Below are 24828 nucleotides of genomic sequence, written 5' to 3'. Positions count from 1 at the left end.
TGTTTGGATAGCATTCGGCACGCGAAACCTCTTGTTGAATAAGCTGAAGGATTTTTTCAGATTTCGGACCAGGCAAATGATGCTTTCGCAGATAATCGATTTGCTTTATAAATTCTACTTTCTTCTAAATGCGCAAGTATCTTTGTCCGTGCCCAATGCATTCAACAGGAATTGCCCAATGTGTCTGTCCGTGACACCATTTCCACTGTCTCTATGCTATTGCGTCAGACAGTTGGTCATAATCAATTGTTATCGGGACAGTCGAGTGGAAACCGTGTAGATTGCTCATATCGAGGCGAATCGGTAGAATAGGCACGTCCGACCACGCACAGTCTCGTTCCACTCGCCCAAAGTGATTTCCTCTACGGCGAAGTTCGATATTATCTTCCGGGAAAGCGACCCGACCACGTCTGACTAGATACGATCTCGTTCTACTCGGGTTAACTAGCGTAGCGTCTGGCTAATTACATTCACATTCTACTTATCCCGCGTTGCTCCAGTCTCATCCCTGTTACCTGAGCTACGACAGTGTCAACCTGTGGAGCTGGGCTGATCTGTTACTTGCTCGTTCTACTTAGAAAGTCAGCGCGGCCGACAATTTCGGCGTTTCCACCTACGAATCCCGTGGATTCGAATTTCTGAATGCTTTGTCGTTAATACAAGCGACTGCGCCACGAGAAAGTTTGCTTAGTCGGAGCCCGAATGTTAGTCGGTTTCCCAGGGCGCAACGACAAATGGAAATTTTCCGGGGAGTTTACTAGCGGGGCTTACACGTGTCCTCGTGATTTGCATATGAACAATTAGGCGACCGGTCGACGGCGCGTGACTGGGAAATCCTACTTTCAATACCGGGAAAGGAAAGTTTCGCCCGATACCAATCCTGTAACGAAGCAATTCCCAATCACACGACTTTGGGGCTCGCGTGGATCCCCTGGCAACGCTGCTTCTGTCTATCGAATGCCGCTCCGGAAGAATCGGATTCGTCTCGCTCGGAAAAATAGAATTCTCCTGTTATCCGATTACAAATACTGACGTATTTCTATCGTGCCGCCGTGAAAGTAATACCGCTGGAATATATTTCAATCTCTGTCGCGGAAATTGTTTGCGAATTGACTCTGGAAAATGTAATTGCGACGGAAAGGCTTCAGCGAGTTTACCTCTTACGAATCGAACATGGGAAATATTCTAATGAATATTGAAGCGAGCGACGTTCAAAGGTCTGTAATCTTCTGTAACTCGTTTATTCGTTCACTGTTTGGAAACAGGGAAATTATTCGTCGTAGCAACAGATCGGATTCGCAGATGTTGCCGGATCGAAAGTTCTGACGCAGGAAGTTCCGCGGCGATCGGGATCTTGGCGTAATGCATTTACGACAGTTTAGAAGTTCGGTGTGTTGATTTATTTAAAATGACGAACGGTTCGGCGAGCCGCCGGTGCGGGTTAAGCAGCATAAAATAAACAGGAAGTCACGACCCTACTAAGTTTCAAGGTGCTGCGCGCCAAATGTTACTTCCACCGAGTTTAGAGTTACACTCTATTGCCGGCGCTCACCTTTCCTGCATTATACACGAACTAATTTTGACTGATTCCCAGTATTCCGCTTCGGATTTCATCAATCACGCGTAAACCACGGGTATCCGATCATTCGTATCGCATCAAACTTTCAACACCACGATGAAACGATAATTATTAAACGCATTCGAATCACTGAATTAGAGGACATTTATAGATAAACAGTTATTCATCGTGAATCGTCGTAAATCAACTGGCCAGAATTCGATTCGTTTGTTCCAATTACGCGGATGCTTCAAGTCGGGAAATATTGAGCAAAGTAGTCCGGATAATTGAAAGCGAATCAGTACGTAATTGGAGTTCGTTTCCGCGCGGATTTAGAGAGCGAAACGGCCATCTGTGTTCCGCTACCGTTCTCAGGAGCGGCTGTAATCGAATAACACCGCGGTGTCCCGCGCGAAACGAATGGAAATTGGAGGGTCAGGCTTTTGTGTGTCTGCAAGTTAAACGGCCGTGGAGAACTTGAGAACGCGAAGTTACGCACGCGGTTCCCAATTATCGGGGGCAGCGGCGAAGAACAAGCGAACCGCACGCGGCGAATTTGGCCCGGAGCCCGGTATCGGAAACGCTATTCCCACGGTGATATCTTACAGGTGAAACGTATCGGTTTCGTACCAGGGAAATTTTGTACGTTGGATATGGGATTCCCCGAGTTAATTACATCTGGAAATTCGTGATTGCGTCGTGCCACCGTGCTCGCGTAACTCGCACGGCTTCTCTATACCCAAATGTACAATCGATAATTAACGAAATAATTCACAGCGCAGATCGCTACGTCGATATTTTCTCCAAGCAGTTAAAGACCTACTTCTTCGTCGCTTTGACCATTTAAAGAATTTACTCTGTTCTTCAGTTACAATTGAAGACAGTAAATAATAGTTAATGCTCGAGAATCATTGATAATTGATAATTAATAATTAATAATGATTAGCAATGATTGGTAATAATTAATAAGGTTATACGAGTACGTTCCGCTGTTGAAGCTAGGAATATCTCTAAAGTCTGGCCACGCACGATTCGATCGAACCGAGCCATTGAATCGTGAATTTTCTCGTTGCTGAAGCGTCTGACTAAACACGGCAACGTTCCGCTTAATGGGTCGACGGCTTCGCCACGTCTGATTAATCACGACGTCATTCTACTCGCCCGGTTTACACGTACCTTACCACGCACGTCCGGTTGATCACCGTGTCCTATTATACGCGCTTGATTAAGTTCTCGACTACACACGATCTTATTCTACTCGTGCGATCGTAGTCCCACACGTCCTCGCGTCTGACTAGACACGCGTCCGTTCTACTGACACGGTGAACGTACACAGGCCCGCCGCCGGACACCTGGCCAGACACAATCTCATTGTACATGCTTATCCAATGTGTCAACTACGTCCGAATAGGCACCGTGATAGACGATCGGATAGCCTTATCTGATACAGTTTTATTCGATCTGTCTAATCGCGCGAACAATGGGACTCGACGCGTATGATTCGGCTCCCTTTGACATGTTCTTTGATTCTGGATCTTCCTTCGGGGCGTGGGCGATTTTAAAAATACCTGCAGACATATTAATAGTAATTATAATAGCGGTAGTTTGTTAATAGTGCCCTTAAATACTAATAAAACTTCGTTTAATTCGTCAATCTGTTCTAACGTCGGATAAGTGCAACGAATAAGCTCCTCGATAATCACTTTCGCAGACTCATTGCAATCAGATTTCTACATCGCCCGATCCGCTTGTTCTAAATCGAGATTGTCAGAAATTAGAACGTCTTAATCCCTCGGATAACCGATCCGTCTGGAAATCCCCAAGCACCGCAGTTACGGTATACGTAAATAAGAAGTAGTCGCGTTTCGCATCATTAATCAGCGAAATCGCTTTAAAAATGCATCGAAGCCGACACTGCAATTCCGTCGCGGCAATATTCAGAGATTACCGGTATCGGGACAGATAAATCCAGCCTATTAACGCGAAATTGCCATGCAATCGAGAGTATAATTCGGGTATCTACCCAGAAAAATGCAAGTTAATCCACGGCGTGGAATTAACGCGTAAATTCTGGGAAACGAAGCGCTGGACCCACCGTGAAATACGCGTGTCCACCCAGATGCACGCTTCACCGAGCATTTTATTCGCGCGGAAGTCGCTCGATACCAAGAATCCCGTGCAAATGAATCTGCGGTCCGCGCTATCGTAAATTGCGACCGGCATTCAATCGGCCACGGAAACCTGATCAATTGTATCGTCCAGACGAATTGACAGGTTTTATTTTAGAATTGACTGGGATTGAATTTTTCCTAATCGATAATAGAAATATTCTGTCTTACTCCGTAAGACTAGATTTTGTAATTCGCGTGACAGATAATTGTTTCTCCAATTGAATATCCTTTGTCAGAAGTAACGTTTTCTTCTCTCGGAAACAGTAATTCCTCCAAGAACCCGATTTCTGTCCAACGCGGTTGCATAAGTCGAGCATTACAGTCGTGAAAGAGGCACAGCCTCATCCAACAAGTGTCCCCGTCGACTTGACCTTAGAAACAGTCCCAGGGGATCCTCTATTCTCCGGTTACGCCGGCGACGGTCGGCTCACGGCCAGCATGAAACGTAATAATCGCATTTCGCCGATTACTGCCCACCTAATGGCAAAACTAACGTCGGGGTCTTCGGCTGCTACAATGCTCCTTTGTGACAGCTACGTGGCCGAGCCATTGTTCGCGACGAGGATCGATCTAGATTGCGACCCGCGCAAGGAGATCCGACGACGTTTAAAATCGCCTACAAATAGCCCACTGCTCGAACTCCGATCGTTGAAAGAATAATTTTGATCGTTCGCGAATCGACAACGCCAAAGACTGCCTCTGGAAAAATCGGGAAATCTCGAAGATCTCCGAGACTCTGTCGAGGTTACAGTTTGAAGGATCGAAAAGTTTGGAAGATTTTCGTTCGAGAAGAGGAAATCTAAATTCAACGAACGAATCGACGAAGCAAATTCGCCGAACCCTTGTCACGGGCGTCGACTGGAACAGTTCTTTCCCCGTTCAGCCGGAACACAGGTTTGCTCTTACCGCGTTCTCCGCGCGTCCGCCGAATTCTCGAATCCACGCGTCCGACATCTTCCTCCGTTGCACGTTCTCCTTCGAATTCGAAACGCAGCCAAATCATCGAAGATGGCTCGCTGATGTTTCATTATCCTAAAAGCTACACCGTCCACCTACTGGCATCCCGGCGGATAGAAGATAAAACAGAGATCCTTCGAGCTCTTTGCCTTTTTTAATCTCACTCGGCGCTCCTGTGTTTCGCCGGGAGCGTTTAATTAGAAGCGACAGACAATATCTTGTGTTACGAGGATAATTCTCTGCTGGAAATGCCCGTAATTCGCGCGACGGGACCTTTATTCTCGAATTTCGCGTGCGTGTGTGCCCGGACACACCGCGAAAGACGAGGAATTTCGTGTTTTATTCGAATTCCCTTTGGAAGCGGACACTCGCGGCCGTGTTTACCAGTATTTTGCAACCACTTCTCTGCCGCCGGCGGCCGCGGAAAGAGAGCCGTCGGAACAAGCGGAATAATTGCGTCTCGTTGACGCGCCGTTCTGTTCCGGGCCATCGAAAAAGAAGAAAGATGAAAGACGAGGCGAAAGCGGAGCGGGACTTCTCGCGTTTAATTCTATTCCGTCGCATTAGGACGCGTGACGTCCGCACAAAAGCCGCCGGTGTCCGGTTTCAGTCGTTACCCGCGCGCAACGGGGGAAAACAGCGGCCGAAGTTCGCGCGAGCTCGCTACTCGGCGGTTTTTAACGAATCACCGTGGCTTCGCCGAGCGTAACGAACCTGGATCCACCTGGCCGTTCCGGTTTTTCATCATACGGGAGTTACGTCGGAATACCTGGCTATAAGGGACGCGCCGAACCGGAAGGGAAATGATGGAAGTTCGCCGAAACGTATCGCGTTATTACGCTGCTGCGAGCGAACGTTGAACCGTTCTACTTTCGAGCGTTAGAGAGTTTTGCCCAGAAATATTGTTCTTTTGATTCCATAATCCGCTGATTAGATTCTTCACCCTAGCCAAATCGCTATTTCCTCCACGCGAAAAGCGATAGATGCAGCTGATAAAATTCGGAATGCACAGAATCGAATACACTGCCACTTGTCCTGCTATGCCAATTAAACTAACTACTCGCGCGACCATTCGTTGACCCATTGCACTCGCATTCCTCGAAATATTAACCGAAAGCAACCCATAGATTTACCTCGTGCCAGCCGCCTTTCCTTCAATTTCCAAAGCTACGATCCCATTAGACGCGTTTCGAAAGCATCGACGATCCACGGTATCCCAACACAATTTCGTCGATCCGAAATATACGTTGTCCGCTTGGGTGGCCGGCGGTACCGTTTATCGTCGGATTGGGGTGTCCTTACAGGAAATTATATCGCGCGAAACGTCTGCGAGCACACGCATTCACCGCATTGCAGCCGTAATGTGGTTCGGACGTGCCATTTCCCGGGGCTTATTGGCTGCTCGATCCTTCCTTTTAGCCCGGTGATCTTTGATCGGCGAGATATCGGCACTCTAGCAGGAATTCCTCGTGCCCGAGCTAGGTCGCTAGCGGAGACTCAATCTCCCGGCGACGATTGTTCCCACAGATATTAAAATAAACTTTCCCATCGTCTCGACGACGCGTACGCCCCACCGTGTCGCGTTCGCAGGCGACATCCTTTCCCCTGTCTCTGCAGTCTGTGCAAAGCTCATAAAACCAGTGTACCCTGAAATAACATTTACGACTGAAGATATTGCAACGCGTGGCGACAGCTTCAGCGAGAAGTTTATGAAAGCGCGCCGGATTACGTCAACGGATAACTTCCAGAAAGGACGTACTACTGCGTCACCGGTCGCGAAGACGCCTCGCGCGACTCGACCCTCGACCTCTCGCGAATTATGACCGGGTCGTTCCCGACGAGAAACCGTTCCCCGCCGATCATCTCGAATGGAGAATTATGGGGTTATTCCCGTTGGATTAATTGGAGTTTTAGGTTTCCGGAGACGTAAAGTTGAGCGGACTAGGGGAAGTTGGATGTTACCCGAAATAAAAAGCTACCTATGCAGTGCGATCGACTCTTATAAACGAAGTTGGGAACTGTGTTTCGCACGTTGAATTCGAAACTCGAGCGAAGGAGTGTCGAAGCAATCGTTTTCTATGCGTTAGACATTTTTCCAATGAAGTCGGAGGATGTGGTTTATCGTATTAGATTCAAAGCTGGCGTTGAGGAATGCCGAAGAAGTAGTTTTCTATAGAAACGTTTTTAATGAACTCGGATAACACGGTTTCTCGCGTTAACTTTAAAATAGGAGTTACGTTGAAGTAATAGTTTCCTCCGGCTGTTCGAAATTTCGAAAGTACCGCGGGATTTTTTTTAATGTTTCGCCTCGGAAGTTGAGGAGAGTTTTATATATACGGCGCGATATCTTTTTGTTATGGAGTGCAGAAAAGCCCGGTCTCCCGGAAGGAAAGTTCGGAAGCTGGCTACCGCAGGATTCAACGTCTCAGCCCCTCTGTCCCGCCCTTATCCCCTCGCAGCAAAGTTATCCCTCCGAACCCTTTTCTTTTCCCCCTCGTCCTAAGTACTTTAACATAAAACTACCCTTTTACGACTTTTTAATCTACGGGCCAAGGAGACCGGAGACGGAACAGTCGTCGGGGCGTGCCGTTTCCGCGTGACAGACCGACGGGACTCGTCGAATCAATAACGCGTGTCTCCCCGCTGACAGGTTTTTGTCATCGAGAGTTGCTCGCGATAGATTGTTTCGCCGACAGGTATCCTCTGTCGGCGGATAGCAGTCCGTGGCTGGCATAGATCGTTCCGTCGACGGATTGCGTCACCGTGTGCTGATCGTCGCGCCGTCAAGATACTTCGAAACGTTCGTTGATTCTTCGGTGCTTCCCATTTCTTCCTGTTCCCGTGGAATAAAAACGAAAAAGAAGCTGGAATCCGTCGCGTCCCATTTTTCTAGAGTCGGAACAATTTTTCCACGTGTTCCTGAAACCTTCTACAGTCAGCCATTTATCAATATATAGATCCCGACAAAAGGATACTTCCCTCTTTATTCGAATAAAGCCCGTCGTTTTGCGCTCGATATTGACTGGAATCGTTCGGCTCGCTCGCAGTGGGACATATTTTTCTGGTGTCGTTCGACACGGAAGAATACGGAAACGGTTCTCGGCAGACCGGGCTAACAAACGATAGCCCGATGCGAACGCAGTTACGAGGACGGGAATATTTTCACGTGGAGAACAGACCGAGGGATTCTTTTACCCGTTCGCGCGGAATTAGATTATAAAGCAGATTGTTGCTTCCAGCTGGGCGACAGCTGGACAAACGACCTCGCAGTCGCCGTTGGTTCCGCGCTTCGTTTTCTTTCGAATTTAATCCCCCGGTTTCGTTCCGTTCCGTTCCGTTCCGTTCCGTTCCGGTTCATATTTCTTCGGGTTTCAGCCCTGCCGTCCTGTTGCTCTGCCGCTTATCGATGGCTCGATACATCTCGAACCTTTTCCGGCTCGATTTGCGCTATATATTTTCATTATTAGGTTAAAAGACGTCGAGTCAGAGCTATCTGAAATTCCCCAGACAATTTTCCAGAGTGCAATAAATATTTCACGGACGATTCGCGTTACTTAATTTCGTTATTCGTTGGCAGATAATTCGTTAGCCGATTTAGAGCTACCAGAAGTGTCTCAGACAATCTCGCAATGTATAGTACAGTGTTTCGAATGTAACTCGCTTATTTTCGTTAAAGGATGTTCAGTAAAATTTGTAGGCAATTTGTTAGAAAAGTTCGCGAGGCGCGTTAAAGTATTTATAAGCTGAAGTGTAAAATCAGAAAATAGTGCGCAGCGTCTGAAGCATTCTTCTTCCGCGAGGCGTGGCGGTATCGTCAATCATTTAGAAAATTCTCTCGCTGAAAACTCGGTCCCTCTTTCCCCCGCGCGGCGACGCTGAATGCATAACGGCCGGAACGCTTCCGAGATTCCCGCGAAACAAAAGTATTACGCGCGGCCCGTGGCGCTTCCGTATGGAAAATGTTGTCCTGCTATCGACGTCCATGAATATTTCATTTTCGTGTTGTAACCGCGCTTCCCGGGGAAACGAGAACTTAATTTCCCTCGTATTCTTTGCGGCAGCAACCGCCGACCCACCGGCCCGCTAAGAAATGGAGCCTCTGGGACGCGAGCGACGTTATTGCCACGGTTAGAAGCGGCGGAACGATCTCGCCCACCGCGCGAAACCTGAAATATGGAGGCACATTTGATTTTACTTAACGCGAAATTCTTCTTCCTGCCCGCGGAACTTATCATTCCCCTGGCGGAGATCATTTTTACATTGACGTCTAGAACAAAGAAGCTAATCATATTCTGAAAGATTAGAAACACGAAATACCTTACCAATGGAACAATATATTATTTATTATCTTACGAGATGTTCAGAGTCCACGTAGAATTGCAATATAGGTTCAATAACGCTTCCACGTTTCAAGTAGAAATGATCAAACGAAACCACAGTTTCCCCGGGGAAACATTATCAAGCTAAAAAGCAAGCGCAATCTTCCCAATAGGAACCGGTGGTCACGTATCCCCACGTTTTTCATTTCCATGCTTTCAGAAAATCCGGTGGTTTCGAGTTGAACCGCGGCGAGAACGGGAACGAGAAGAAAAATAACGAAGAAAGAGAAGAAATATTGTTCGCTGCTCAATATTTCCTGCACGTACCGCTTCGCCGAGAGCCGAATAATAATTTGCCGAATGTTAATGTGTCGCGAGGTACTTTTAAACGCACGAAAAAATCGCCGGCGACTGTCGAGCGGTTTCGAAGCTAGCAACCGTAACGGTGATTTCGTCATTGCTGAGAAAGCACTTGAGAATTACGTCGGGCTGCGTCGTCGTCTCGGCGAACAATGCCGAAAATCCTGATCAATTTTCTGTCGGTGGCGCAAACAATGGCAGCGCTCCGGAATTAATCCATAACATCGCCTTGCAGTTACGGTGCAACGCGTGAATCCTATTTGCCGATTGCTTCCGAGCCTTTTTCCCGAACTGCTATACACTCCCACGCGCCGCGGTAAATCCGTTCCAATTGTCGGCGATCCCCGCCCCACTCTTCATTAGCATTTGTAACGAAGTCAACGTTTTCCCCCCGCCCCACTTGCAGCCGACGCCGGCACTGGCACGGACGATACGGAAAGGAAAACCGTGTTCGACGGGTGAAGAGTCAGATTTATTTAATGCAAATGCGATTTCCTTTGGCTCAACGCGAGCGTGGGGGCTCTCTGTACTTTCGGTGTTGCCGTTGTGGAAGATAATCGTGGACCTTGGATGATTAAAATGAGTCTTTGACGCTTCTTTTTCTCGCGGATCGTTCGACGTTGACTTTTACTACTGAAACTCGATATACAGAGGGTCCTCGTCTGGCTAAATACTGTCTTGTTCCACCAGCTGTGTACGGAGTCTATATTTTAGTAGAGAATCTATGTTTGTGCGCAGAGGAATATATCGCGAATTCAATCGTCCACGAAACGACAAACCAGGTTTTTACAACCAGGTGGAATTTATGTGCGACGCAAGCAACATTCGCTGCAGGGAATTATTTCAGCAACAATCAACAGCAACGAGGTCCGGCGTTACGTTGATTCACGGTAAATAAATCAAAAGCGCTCGTCAACTGTGCACAGCTGCGCTGAATCCTCCTGTTGCCATCCAGTGTATAACGAAAGAATAATTTCTCCGCGACAACAACGTAATTATTCTTTGAGGGCGAAATGAAGTCCGAGTATATTGATTACGGAGTGCTTTCTCTTGGAAACGATTGTCTACGGTGACCTCTCGCAAGGATTTCCCTCGGCCGAGTTTCGCCGATATATAAGACTCCTCGAATCAGCCTGGAGCACTCGAGCCGCGTCCGACAGCGGCGACTCGGGGATACAAATTTATCCAAGTATATTCTAACGAACCACTCGCTTCTCCTCATTACTAAACGAGCTTCCGTATGAATGCAACTCTAAGGGAATAACATTTGTCTTTGTTACCAGGCTCATTATTTTTTAATCAACAGAATTATTCGTTCCCCTCTACGCCTACAACGTTAATTTCGCGATGCCCTGTTCATTTTCTCCGCGCAAATGAATATGCGTGGATTATCCTCGGAAAAATAATACACCTGGAAACACTGTGTAATCCGAAGTAATGTATTCCAGTGGAAATTCACCACTCATCAGAAGAATCCCATCAGAGTAATTACGTATTATATTCCCTTAGTTGGGTGGTACATTTTTTCAGTAAAAATATTCATCGGAATGTTACAGACTGTTGTGGAAATTTCGTTGTTCGTAATTAAGAATTCGGTTATAATTACACCCCGTACTCGGTACTTCGATCCTGTATTCTCGTCAACCCAAATTCTCGTCGGAACGTCGCTGTTTTCAAAAAGGCAGCAAAGGTTCCGAGAAAGGAATTGTATGACACGTGAAACAATTCGGTCAGCATTCCTGCCAACCAATACAACAGACAGGAAGCCAAACGACCTGAACGTTTCATCGAAGAATCCCGTAATCCCGTCGGAGTCTGTCTTGGCACTCGACTCCGCCGACGCGATCGAAATTCCAAAGCGAGCCGCGAAATGAAATTACATCGGTTCGTCCGCGGCGTTTGTCGCGAGACACGTGGACGCCGATAACGACGTCGGTTGGCCGGCGCTGCTTCGGCGACAGTGCATTCTCGCGGACGTGCCGGCCGCGATCGCGTGATGTTCGCCACTATCGAATAGAAAATTGGATTCTGCCGGGCGGCATCACCTGGCGAGATATCGCGGCGGTGGCGTCGGCGACGCGGTCGTTCGCGTTTCGACAAAATTCTCACGAACCGCCGACGCGGCCCGCGGCATTATCGACGACGTTGCAATTGCGGTTTATGAGCGACGCTCCTTTACAACTGGCGTTGTTTTACGCTGTCCATTCTCCGCGAAAATGCCGTACAATTTCGGCCGGTTTGGTTTACACTGGCGGAATAACGGACCAGCGGGATCCCCGGGCAGAATTTAACGATGCCAAGAATTGCGAACTTGATCCGCGTGAAACCGGAAACTTGGTTCGATCGTAACTGGATACAATATGGTTTTAGTTTAGATTTAGTTTGCCCAATGTTGAGAGCGAAAGAATCGTGCGGTGGAATATTGATTTATAGAATCTAGTGATCTAAAGTGATACGTTTGCTAACTGTATTCCATCTAATCTTAGGTTAAACCCAACAGAAATTGATTAACGTCGAAACGAATAATATAGATCCGAGAAATATTAGAAATATAAGATACAGAGTGGGAAGTATTTGAAAAGTGTCAGCGAGATGAAACGGAGATCCCTTCGGTACCATTTACTCTTTCCAATAAATGTCGAATGAGTGATTGTAGCAACACAGCTCGTTGAAGAAGAATTACCGACGAGACTCGTCGCGAATGTCTGCGTGCGAATGAAAACGTTCGCTTCCCTTCTGCCCGATCGGTTCCCTCGTAGACGATACTTCATAATTCGGTCACGTAGCCCGGCAAAAACTCCATGGACGGGACGTGCTCGACTGTCGCAGGATATTTGGACGAGAATCACTGGGGGACGGTGGCGTCACGTGAAATATCTAGACCGTAAGAGTCGCGGAGATAAGACGGGGAATTCTTTATTGGATCCAGCGGAGTCGTGCGTCTTGCATTCACGCTCGTCTAGCCAACGAGCGCCCCTCCTTTAATCGAGATTCAATTTCGTTAGGGCCCTGAATGAGCCGGGTCGGACGTGTGCATCGTTTTCCGTCAATCTTAACTCGGCTATGCTTATCACCTTTCCAGGAGGATGATTGTAAGCTTTCCGTGATGTACCGACGGTGATGTGGAAATTTAATTAAGCTATTCCATTCATACTTCGCGAATATGAACGTTCCGATATTAATAGCGTCTTGAATAAAAGATTAGGAATGAAATTTGAATGTGTCGCGATTGAATCAGCCAAAGGAATATGCGATCGAGGATCTAAATGGATCCTAGGAGATCTAAATAAGAAATTCCAAGGGATAGAAATGATCCGAAAAGCTCGAAAACAGTTGGAAACGATTGAAAATGATTTAATCCGAAAGAATAAAGAAGGAACTGAAAGCTGAAGGGATTCGACATAATCCAAAGAATCCAGCCAGGTTTCTTAACACAGCCGGAATACTTCTCGGACCTTTTTATTCCTCCAATCGACTCGCCTGCTCGTAACTCGCAGCGATCCAATTCGAGAACAAATGAATAGAATTCCGTCCGTTCGCTTCGACCGAGGCATAATCCTTTCGCCAGGGCAAAGTAATGGCGTGGTCCGAGTATTAAATTTCTCAGGGGCCAAGGAAATATTAAACGACCCCGGTGTTGCGCCAGGCCGGCTCAGAACTTCAGGGAAAGTTTGTTTCCTCGTGCATCGTTCGGTCCCCACTTTTTAATTACATAATGTAACACGGTACAGACGCTTCCGGGCCGGTGTTTACGACGGCGCGGTGCATCGCGGTCACGGCTAATGTAAAGGCCGTCGTTTTTGCCGCGAGATCGCCAGCCAACGAACTTCACGGGAAACGCGAATGTTTTTTCCCTGCGCGAGATGGTATTGGTTTCATTGTACGGCAAAAAAAGCGTTTCCTCCAGTATCCGTTCTTCCGGCGTTTAAAAGAGAATCCAGCTACTTATTCAGGATCTCGTGAAAGATTTCGCAGTTTTCGAAACGGTAGAAAACAGTAACTCTGATCTACGTGGAAGTGTAATATTTAAAAGTAACTAGAAGTGGAAAATTTATGAGTGAAAGCAAAGAACCAGTTATTTGAAGCGGAAGGCTGAAGATTAAAAGAGAACGATCGTGAGAAATTCTGAAGATTTCGCACGTGAAACTCGTTGGAACCTATGGTTAAAGACTCCCAGCGTTTAGATTGAAACGAACAGCAAGCTGGTCGCGTTAGGGAAGGGTGAACGCAGAGATAAGGCAGGCAACACGCGAAAAACTTTCCGTGGTCGTTGCATATTGGGTCGGAAAATAGCGAGACAACGTCGGCCGGTGGTGCGAGTCGTCCGCAGGAAAGTTTACGGGGTCGGTACCGTCCGGGGAAAAGTCGTCGGCCGTAATAAATCACCGGCAACCGTAATTATTACGTTCAAAGTTCGTCCTGCGTGGATCCGGTATTCATGGACGCGGAATTACGGAGTTTTTGATAGCGGGGCAAACGGCGCGGTGCGGCGCGGCGCAGCGCGCGGCTCGGCGGGCTCGGCTGGTAAATTACCAGAAGCTGCGCGTTAGATAAATCACCGGTAGCGCCTGGTTTCTTCTCGAAGTTGCGCCGCGGCTTATGCAAAAACAGGCCGTAAACTCCCGGCTAACTTCCTGTCGACGAGCTTATCTCTATCGCGGAAGTGGCTGTCGCGGGACAGGATTGGAGGAAGAACAAATTGGGCTTCGCCGGATTACGTATAGGACACCGCCCGCGGGCCGAGTGTTATAATTTGCCGGCGGAATGTGTGTAATACCGAATAAATGTTCGGGCAAACACGAGTCGACGAGTTTAAAGAGAGAACACGGCTGGCTTCCATTAACCGGCTCGTCTGACTAATCGCCGAGCTATATCACTCGCAAAGTTAACTGCGAGCCACCGCTTACGGACTCTGACTATCCGCGAATACACACCGCCTGTCAAAATTCCCTTTAACCTGCCCCCCCCCCTTTGTCTGACTAATGACCGGGCTATGCTGCTGGCTCGACGTATCAGATTCTGTGCTACTTGTCCGACCAATTACCGAACCAGTTGACTGGAGATATCCAGTAGGCCGCTCTACTGTTTTCAGTCGATATTAATATCGGCTTTGGCGATTGTACGAATGCTATGCCGAACGGAGCTGATCTTTCCGAATTAGTAGCAGGGAATTGTTATTTTCCTGTTTCTATTATAACTTCACATCAGCCAAAGCTATTTTCGTTGCTGTCGGTATTTTCTATGGATTTACCTAACAGCACGGTATCGAACATCGTCCGCCACGTCGTCGCTCGCTACGTTCTCTTTCCCGTGCTCGAGCAAGTTTAATCACGCAAACGAGAGCCGTGCCGTAGACGCTGCCGTCTGTATACTCGCTGTCTAACCCTCGCGGCGGAAAGCACGAACGCATCCGTGCATTCACGGGCTGCGGCAAACACGGAGACGCCGACTTTACGAAGTTAACCCCCGAGACAGCAAGAAAGGCTAATGTCGTTCGCCTCACAAAGACGACGATATCCTCGGGAACCTGCGTGTAATCCGGTGTCATTTGATTATCCCTCTCTCTTTCCGCCTCCGCCTCGCCATTCACGCCAGCCCCTAGCTACCAGCGTCTCGAACCCGAGTTACACGGCACGGAAACGCGTTGTCTTTCCCCGACGAGATTACAATGAAAAGCGACAACGCTAATGCCGCGGCCATTGTTCCGAATTCTCGTTTCCTCCTTAATTCGACTTGTAAAGAGTCCGAAAGGCGTGAAACTTAATAATTAATTAACCGTACGCCCTCAACATTGTTCCCTCGTAACAAGAACGAGCCGTAAAACCCGTGAATCGCCCCGTAGCCGAGCAGCTAATTCCACGAATAATTACAACAACCCTTCAACTACTCGCACCCTTACGAAACGAAGCTTTAAAGCTCCGATCCTAATTAACACGCGTCACCAGTCGTTCGACGGTGACTAATTATAACGTACGATCTGTAAATCATCCGCGTACAATGTCCAGTGGAATCGTTAGCAATTCCAGAAGTCGTTACAACAAGCTTACCGACTGTTTCAACCCCTGAGAAAGCTTTACAGCTGCAATCCGAATTAACGTTCGTCAGCAGTCGTCCCGCGAGGACTAATTAAAATACGATAACTGTAAATCATCCGGTAAGTACCTCGTAGAATCGTCGTTAATGCTAAAAATAATTGAAACAACCGTTGCAGTGGTTAAACCCTTATTAGAGGGAGCTCCGAAGCTCCTCCGATCCGAATTAACAGCCGCTCGTCACCGGTCGGCCCATAAAGACTAATTAAAACATAAGGGTTGTAAATCATCCTCGAAATACCCTGTAGAATCGTAGCACGTAGGGCTGCTAGCGCTGGCTGGCTCGTTAAAACGGAATCACGGAGCCGATAATCGGTGCGGCGCGGAGTTTCGACGGTTCGGTTCCCGTTTTCTGTTTCCGTACGCCCCGTTCACTGTGCGAGGGCAATTTTCGTCGCGCCTGTGTGCTCAGGGTGCTCTATTACCGGCGTTAACGCCCTCGTCGCATCGGCGGCGTGTGTCGTTTAATTTATGCGCATAATCGCGACCGTTAAGTAAACAGAATACAGTTCACGCGCGCTCTCTTTCCGAGTTTCGCTCGGCACGGAGGTGGAATGTCACACCGCCGGGAAATTTATCGATATTCGCGCGCGTCCCGCGATATTAATAACGCCAGGCTCGCGCGTGGATCTTGTCGGGTCGCCGAGGTTCGCGATAGCGAAGGTAATTCGAGCCGATTGGTTCAAATATCGGCGGGCATCGACCTCGTTAAAATTCCGACCCCCTTCAGCCGGAGATCGAAATTCCCGGTTTCTGAATGCTGAACGCGATTATCTCCCGCTACCCCGAATCTACGAGCTGCGAGCGCAACTGCGCCGATTTTCGATCTGGCACGCGTGATTCGAACGACAACGATCAAGAGGCGATCCTTCGTCTATCAGCGAGCTCTCTTGGAAATTATAATTATTGTATAATACCTAGACTGCTTCTCGCTATGTCTAATTCACAAACTGCAACTGCAACTCAACTAACGTTGCGTCAAGTACTTATCATTGAGAGACGGCACGACGAGGGCCGAGCGGCGACGCTTCATTAATTGGTAAACCCTCTTCGAAATTCGAATAATTATTCCGAGCGGTACACGTGGTTCCGGTGATTCGCGTACCATAGATGTTACATTAATCGAACGGAGCAGTTGTCGGTGGTTCGAGGCTGATACTCGAACGTGGTAAAAACGAATTTATAGCGGGGATATCCTATCATAATGGTGATGCCTCGGGTGCAATTTCCTCCCGCATATCGGATGCATTATCCGCGGATATAATTTCTCCGGGTCTTCTTCCCTATATCTCTGCTTCTCTTCTTTCTTATCTTTGGCGGAGTTGACTGCCAGTCCGCCCGGCGCCTTTGGAAGAGTATACGGTTTCAGTTTGCGCGAGTTCGTGGAGTTTGCAAAATTGGATTTTGTAAATAAGTTTGTAATGTCTTGGGAATGTTCTTATTTTCATTTCAGGGGTAAAAATCTCAGACGTGTGTCGAAGGAAAGAATTTTGTACTCTTGGTCGAGTTCGGAGAACGTGTTTGGCCGATGGTCGACTTGTTCTACTTATTCCTGGAGAACGAAATACGACGATGTTCCATTCAGTTGTTTAATTATTTCTGATTATTTAATGGGTCATTCTACTCGTCCGATTACACGTTGGTTCACTGTGCTTCTTGAAATTAGTATTAATTGTCTCTTCGCGAACCCGCGTCTGTTATCAGACTATCAAAGCGGCTAGTCTACTAGTCTGTTTCATTACGCAGTTACCCTCGTCGGTCTTATTACAGGTCTACACTACTTTCCAGGCTAATTACTCCCTTGTACCACCGGTCCGACTAAATTCAACTTCTTACTACTTATACACCCCGTCGCTTAACGTGCTTGGCACACTGATTTAGATGAACTAATTGTCAAGCTTTCCGTGAAACGTGCGACTTGCACGACTAAACTCAAGTTCATATCGCTTAGCGAACTCCTTAGATAATCCAAAGGCTAATTCACAGGCTTCTAGAGGCACTAGAGATGTACAAATAAATCTTTCGCTGACCGTGTATTGTTAGTTTTATTTATTACCAATAAACGTCTCGCGTAGCAGCGAGTAACGCGCATCGACTGTCAACGCGATGAATCTTCGCGGTTTTTGGAGCGCAGCCAGCCTCGGAAGAATCCCGCGAAATTCGTTTCCTTTGTACCTTCGCGCGTCGCATTCATCCGCGTTCCTCGCGGGCCCGATGATTTATTTTAACGATCGCGTTTCCTAGCGTCGTCCAGCCGATCCAATCGGCCGATAAAAAATCCGCGAAACAAATCGACCGTCCGTGATTTATCGTCTCTTAATCCTCCGATGCATCGCCCGGCGATTTTTCATGGACACTGGTCCCGCGTGAATTCGCAACGACTCGTGTCCTACTATCCCCTTTCCGTTCTTGACACCAGTCCACGCGGATCGATGATATCGACGAGCAGAATCGTCCTGGAGTGAAAAGAAGCCCTGAAGGGGACGAATTGAAACTTTATCTTCCCTTTGTCTTGGCAATCGAATCTCCTCTTTTGTCTCTCCGCAAATTTATTCTATTTCCCTTGGATGCTCCTCGGTAAACAGAACTTTCGGCTCGAGGAAACTCCCCCGGCGATATAACGCACTCGCGTTGTCGCGAGTATTTTAATCAGGTCTGAATCATTGATAAGCGGATCGGGAATTTTTCCTGCTTATACGAGATACGATTACATGGGATATTCAGTAGAGAAGCATTCGCGAGGATTTAAGAATATTGTCGCTTTATTTCAAGAAATTGCAATCATTTCGAAATACTATTACTGAAACTTTAGGCATCGACGGAAAATTCTTGAGATCACAAAGGCCGTAGCCAGTGAAGGCGTTATTAAATTCGGTGGATCGCGCTTGCCACGGTTTCCATCCAGCTCAAAGTGAATATTAACATTTGCCGAGGTGGTGAATCTTTGACGGTGGCCCGTGATATCAGAGGCGCAACGGAATAACCGAACTATCCGAATATCTTAATCGAAATATCTGGCCAGGTCGGCCGCCGGAAGATCGAGCTGCTCGAGCGTCTCGTTGCCGGCTCCGCTCGAGACGCGTGTAGGTGTTAGGTCTGCGCGTGTGTCTCTGATTCCACTGATACCGAAGTTACTCGCTTAACTAAGTTCCCGGTGAATGCGCTTAACAACCGCGAGCCTTGTCTCGCCGCGGCGCTACCCAGCGCCCCACGTCTGTCCTATGATTTAACAGGAAACTTCCGTGGTCTTACGTGTAAACGCGGCCAAATTAGCTGGATACGTATTGCACACGGTTATACGAACTCCAGCCGGCTGGTTTTATTGTTTCTGAATGGCGGGGCGTAGCCGGATCCGTGACAGCCGGCGGAAACACGGGGAGGAGGTTCTCGGACGTGAGTTGGCTTTCGAAAGACTCGGCCCTCGAGATTAAGGAACTTGGGATTGTTATTAAATGTCGATCTGGGGAATTCCGAGGGACCAGAATTTCTTGGGGATACTCTCGACGCGATAAAGATGTTTATAAACAAATAGAAGACTTCCCAGTAAATTGGAAATGATAAATATTAGATGTTTCATGCGTTCCGAATGTTGAGATCGAGGCAACTTTAGGATATCTAAACTGAAATTTGTCTTTGGAGATACAGATAGCTATGGCAATTGAGATTTTGATCCCACCGGTGTGTATAATTATCTTTAAATTCAAATTTAAATTTAGTCCGTCGCGTAGGGAAACAAAGGTCTCACACGAAGTGCTTTGTGCCTCGCGAATGTATAATTTTGTACTCAAAAGAGCCGCGCCTTGGAAGGTAAAAAAGAAGTTATTGTAAGTTTCCTATCGATCAGGAGGCCAGCAAAGGGGTTGTTTCAGAGCGAGCCACCTTTTAATAGCCGGTCTTCACACGCGACTACTTTTTAACGATTAAAGGTGATAAAGGTTGTCCCGTTTCGCTTTAAGGGGTTGCTACGATATGCATGGACTCGAGGGAAACTTTAAATGAAGTTTCTCAGATAAGAGTGTTTCTTTCGGATGCTGATACCGCGAGCGCAATTAACAATGAATCACCCTGATTTAGATCTTCAAACTGCAGCATTGATATCGCTCGCGGATTCGAATCGTCCTTTACTCTCTCGAATTTCAGCGCAACGCCGTTGAATATTTTAGACGTAAACGCGGCGTTTTTCTCTCCGGAGAGTGAAAGAGGAGAAAAAGGTGAGAGACAGAGAGCCGGTTTCCCCCCGAAGAAAGGAACGCCGAAAATCCATTTCCATGATGACGTCGTGTCTTCGTATCAAGAGAAAGCACTCCCCCTCGCGTCGTTATACAATAATGCACCTTTAGACGTCGGTATTCCCCGCGCAGAAATTTTCTTACTCCGCCAATAAAACGTTAAAGGAGCTCCGTCCCTTCTCGAGACCTTTAATTTCCTTCTTTCGGAATCATGAATATTCAAACGGCTTTGCCAGCGGCCGAAAGCTACGTCGGCGAAACCGTTACATGGACACGGCTCGTGCCTCTCTCGTTCGCCATCTTTGCCCGTTGCGTTCCCCATTGAAAATTATTACTGAATACACGCCGAGCACGGTTCAATCCCGCGTCCCCGCTCAACCGACCATTTTGTTCGCGTATCGTCGACCGTGGAGACCCGCTCAAGCGAATTGTTGCCAAATGGGATTATGCGATATTCCATTCCAAAGTTTTTTACCATTTAAACCAGCTGATTGAAATACCCTTTCTGACGATCATTACGATATAACCGTTGGAAATTATTTGTAAAGATTTCTATGGAGAATACCACGTTTAAATGTGAAGCACCCCTGGGACGTACCGTGGCACACACATTCCTTTAGTTATATTCGAAGAATATTTCCTCGAGAGAGAGCATATTTACGTTGTCCTTCTAAAATTTGAGATTTATTCGGAATTTCATTATGTAAATATAACAAGCCCCCTCTGAGTCATGCACATGTCACAAGGATGGAATTTGAATCTTGAAACTGGCACGATATTTCTTTCCTAAGGGAAGCATCATTTGGAGTAGCTACTTTCAAACGGAACATCTGAAATTCAACGCATTAACGTCCAATCTAATGTACATTCGTTAATCCGTACAATTTGATTAATCTCTGACGACAGTCAACCAGTTATTCCATTAAAAGTTTCTCAGATTTTTGAAAATAAACTCATCGATAAAACAAAAGCAATTTTCTATCTTTTCCGTTGGCTAAAAAGGAATTCCATATGGTCCACTGATATTTTATTCATCGGTAGTGTTGCTGAATCGTCGTTCCAGATCTACGACATCTAGCCAGCCGTTGCTTCGCGACTGTGATCCCTCCCACGGGGCAAGAAGCGAAATATTGCGGTCACTGGTAAAGTCTGACGACAATGGCGCGGCCGGTGTTAAGGCCAGCTTTAGGAGGCCGGGATTTAGCGACCCCGCGTAATTCAAATCTGTCGCAGACAGTATCCTGTACGAGATCACCTGACGGGTCGTCTCACGGATATCGTTTCCGGATATATTCCAGACTATGCCAGAAATCCAATTTTATTTGCCATTTACGATCGATGCAGTCGAGATGAAACGTTACCATCAGGTACGCAAGGAATTATTTCTGGCTCTAAAAGACTCTATAAAAGCTTCCTACCACTGCAGACTGATTTTCCGATAGGCAGTAGGATATTATAAAAGTCCCTCGGAAGTTTTATTCTGGTCGCTTGAGTCTGAAAAATTATTGATACCCCGTTGGTTATTTTGATAACAGTTGTTGCAGAGTTCCCTCCATCAGCTGATGAATAATAAAATTGTTTGCGCAAGGATAAACTTGGATTACTGGTTTAACCAACGGAGTTCCTTTCACTCATCTTATTATTCTGCTTGTCTGACCAATATCCGGATTCATCTACTGTAGACTGTCGGCGTGTTTGTTCCACCTGTCTGATCAGTGACGAACTTTGTTTACCGTTCACTTGATACTGTATTTTATCTGTTTGCCTAACCAAGACCTTTATCTCCTTAGATTCGGTTCTACGCTTGCTCCACTTTAACGGAAACTTCAAGTTCCGGCTAAACTACTCCAGCTAAAACGAGCAAATTGAACGTCACGAGCAACGAATGAGTTGGGAAATTCATTTTCATAGTTTACGCAGTTTATTCGAAGTATCAATCGTCGAGGCGTCGGATAGACTTATTAAATGGACTGCACCGACTCCAACGGCGCGCTGTTTCTCTGGCCGAACTTCTAATTAAGCAAAACGTCGGAAGCAGCGGTTCCAGGATAATACAGATTAATGCAAGCACACTCGACGTGCATCGGGGCCAATGAAAGTAATCGCGTTAATAGCAGCGAGCCCTTGGCTCGCTCATTATCTAAGAATCCCGGCCATAAACGATGATAACGGCGAAACTTTATTTGCCGCGCTCCGGAAGCGCTGAATAACAGATTCCTCGGCTTCGGAAAGTTTTAATTAAACGATGGAAAACTACGGAATCGGCGGGCCGGCCGCGTCGGGCATTAATCGAGCGTTCGCGAGATTCCAGCGGACTTTTCCGCGAGTTTAATTCTTGCGGCGAGGCGGCGGCGCGATACGGAGGATAATTCCGTGTAATTGTCGACTCGACGTCCGCCGACAGAGTGGCTCATACGAGTTCCCGTGTAACTCGGAATTGCCAGGCTAGCTAACGGGCCGTGTAACGTTTTCTGCTATCACGTCCGAGACCAGAAGACACCCTGGTGCCTCCTGGAAATCGGGGACAACCGACTTACCGGGGCTGTTGAGGGAACAGGGCGGTTTCCGCGATGCCACTCCGTGGAACAACTAAAATTTAATTGTCCTTTCGACACCTGTGATTTTTTTTGATTTTTTCTGGTAGATTCGATGCGTTGAAATCGTGATTTTAAATACGGTTTGTGGAGCAAGTATATCAGTTGCCTGATCCTTCAAGTTTTTTTCTATTACGACGAGAACACCCTATTTATCTTCGAGGAATTGTGCTAGCTGATATTTTTGACGAAAGAACTTTCCATCCACTCGAGAGGGAATTCACGATTTGTGTTAGATCCCCGGAGTCCTACTGATAAGACTTGAGCTCCTACAAGAAGATTAGTCTTCGAGCTCTAATTAACAGTTCAAAACAAGCTGGGACCAATTCACTTAACCAAAATCCAACGGAACAAGAAGCCAATTCGGACCATGGAACATTGTGTAAAAATCCGGCAAGTTACCGGAGGCGGTCGAAATCTGTAGGGAGAATGTAGCCTGGTTACCGGTGCAGCTCCCATTTACATCGAAGTTGGCGAACAAGCTGCATACCCGGTTCACGATCCGCAAAACACTTTGCCTGGCCGAGTATCAGCCACAGTGATATCGAATTGATTACAGGAGCTCGAAGCGGAGGCCCCCGCGCCGCCCCGCCGGCAACCGTAACTCGGTATTTCCAAATTAACTTAACTTCTGCAAGCCTTAATTACGTTTCTTGGCACGGGGAACTTTGTTAGCGTGTCGCTGCCCATATTGTTTAGCCACGCCGCCGCCGCTGGCTTCCATTAGCCCCGTGTAACTAACTTCCCTCCTCTTCGGGGGACTTTCCGCTTTCAGGGAGCTTACGGGATCCGCGGATTACCGCCGGCTCAGCCGGCGAGGAGGACCTCCTCTGACGTTCGCCCGAACAACCGAAGCCTTTCGAAGGACACTCGAACCCGACGGCAACCGGTGCACCCCCGGCCGACCGATAATCATTCTAATTCCGGAACGCGTGCTGCCCCGCTCTCGCCAATTCTCGGATTGTCCTGACCCCATGATTCCGATCGATTCTCATTTACTGCTAATTGCTGCTCTCCGAGGTGTTCCATTCGTTTTCCGCTGCCGATGGGCGTACAGGGTGTCGCAAAGTAGAGATTTCGGTGCTCGCTGTGTTGGGCAGGTTGAGGTTTCCGAGATTTTATTGGAGGTAGGAAGATTGGAATTGTGCAGGTCGGAGAGGATTGTGCCGATTTCGGAGACCGGAGAAGTAGATTTCATCTGGAAATTTCTGGAGAGACGTCGGAATAGTGAAATGAATGAAAATAGTTATACCATTAAAGATAATTGTAGCCCTTGTAATGGAAAATTCAGAAGGGGACACTCTCCTCGACCTTTCGAAGCGCCCCAGACGTGCTCGGACTTTTGCTAAAGACTGTAGTCCAATTTCGACGAACGCTCCCGTTAAGCTGCGAGTGTTGTAATAATCAGAACGAAGATCAAGAGGATAATTCCCCGAGGAATTGGGTTCCTCCGCAAATTGGTCTCGTCAGAATCGCGGGCGGCTGTATTTTACGCGGTGCCCGAGCTGAAATCGGATCGATTAGTAGCCGTGAGTCGCCGGTGTTTCGTTTAATTGCGAAAGAATCGTCCTCTTCGCTGCGTCGTTCATTTCCATTAAGGGATTCGACTCGTTAGACTCCGAGAGCCGCCGTCTCCCGTCAGCCGGTGAAATAAACTAATTAATTGCCGACGTCTCGGGTCGAGTCGCGAGCCCTTATTCGATTAACGGTATCGTCGCGACAATGGCGCAATTAGGCTCCGCTTCTGGAGTATACGCTTCGCTCGCGCGCGGCAAACACAGCTCGCGGAAAGAAACTCGGGAACGCCCACTCTGCAGGGGTGAAAAACGAGGATACGCGCGACGTGTTTGCGACGCCGTCGCGAGCGTACTCTCGAAGGAAGAATAATTTTTCGGGAGATCACGGAATCCTTCCGTCGGGCGAACGTCGAGGAATTCATTCGCGAAATAAAGTACTCATAAATGCTCTCGGGGATTGCGCGACAACCGTCGGAAGCGGGGCGAACGCGTCGGACAGAAAATTCCACGCTCGGTCCGTTGATTCCCTCGTTCGACGCGAGTTTTTCGAACGTAACTGCTGGAGCCTCCGATACCGTCCGAACGACAGCTCCCTCGCACGAAATTGTAATTGAAATTACAGTTTTATCGCGCTCGTTTCGCCGGAGCGAGCGCGACGAGCGGTGATTGCCGATAAAGGCGAATTGCAAGTCAGTTTTCGAGTGAGCTTCCGTCGGCGACCGGTGGTCCGCGTTCGAAAATTTCCGGTCGGATTAGCTGGCAGTTGCGCGACACGCGCCGACCATTACGGGGAGACGTGACACCGCTCGTTAATGCATATAATAGCGGCCACCGCGGAATCGTGGAATTAAAAGACCGCGCGGGACGGGCAAAGCAATCGAAAGCTCGTTCCGTGTCTATGGTATCGGAGTCTCGCGTTTTACGTCCTCGAAACGAAACATCGTAAAATTTATTTAATAACGTGCGAAAGTGGCTATTTTATCTGGTGCATCTTTACGACGCTCTTCACTTTCCCCGTGTCCTCTTAACTT

The 24828-nt window shown here is 47.7% G+C and overlaps 1 protein-coding gene across 3 annotated transcripts in view; it reads left to right on the top strand.

Annotated features, from left to right (window-relative positions):
- The window catches only part of 5-HT1 (serotonin receptor), a 128963-nt gene that overhangs the window by 63011 nt on the left and 41124 nt on the right, over positions 1-24828 (top strand). Inside the window, exon 1 of one of the 3 annotated variants that reach the window (XM_031971924.2) lies at positions 4557-4623. The exons of the other annotated variants lie outside the window; for them this stretch is intronic. The gene's annotated coding sequence lies outside the window, so the exon portion shown is untranslated. Of the gene's footprint in view, positions 1-4556; positions 4624-24828 lie in introns of those variants that run through there. 3 annotated transcript variants of the gene reach the window in all.

Source organism: Nomia melanderi, chromosome 1, assembly GCF_051020985.1.
Source record: "Nomia melanderi isolate GNS246 chromosome 1, iyNomMela1, whole genome shotgun sequence".
Taxonomy (NCBI): domain Eukaryota; kingdom Metazoa; phylum Arthropoda; class Insecta; order Hymenoptera; family Halictidae; genus Nomia; species Nomia melanderi.
The sequence above is the reverse complement of the archived record's forward strand: the minus strand, read 5'-3'. Positions and strand labels throughout refer to the sequence as shown.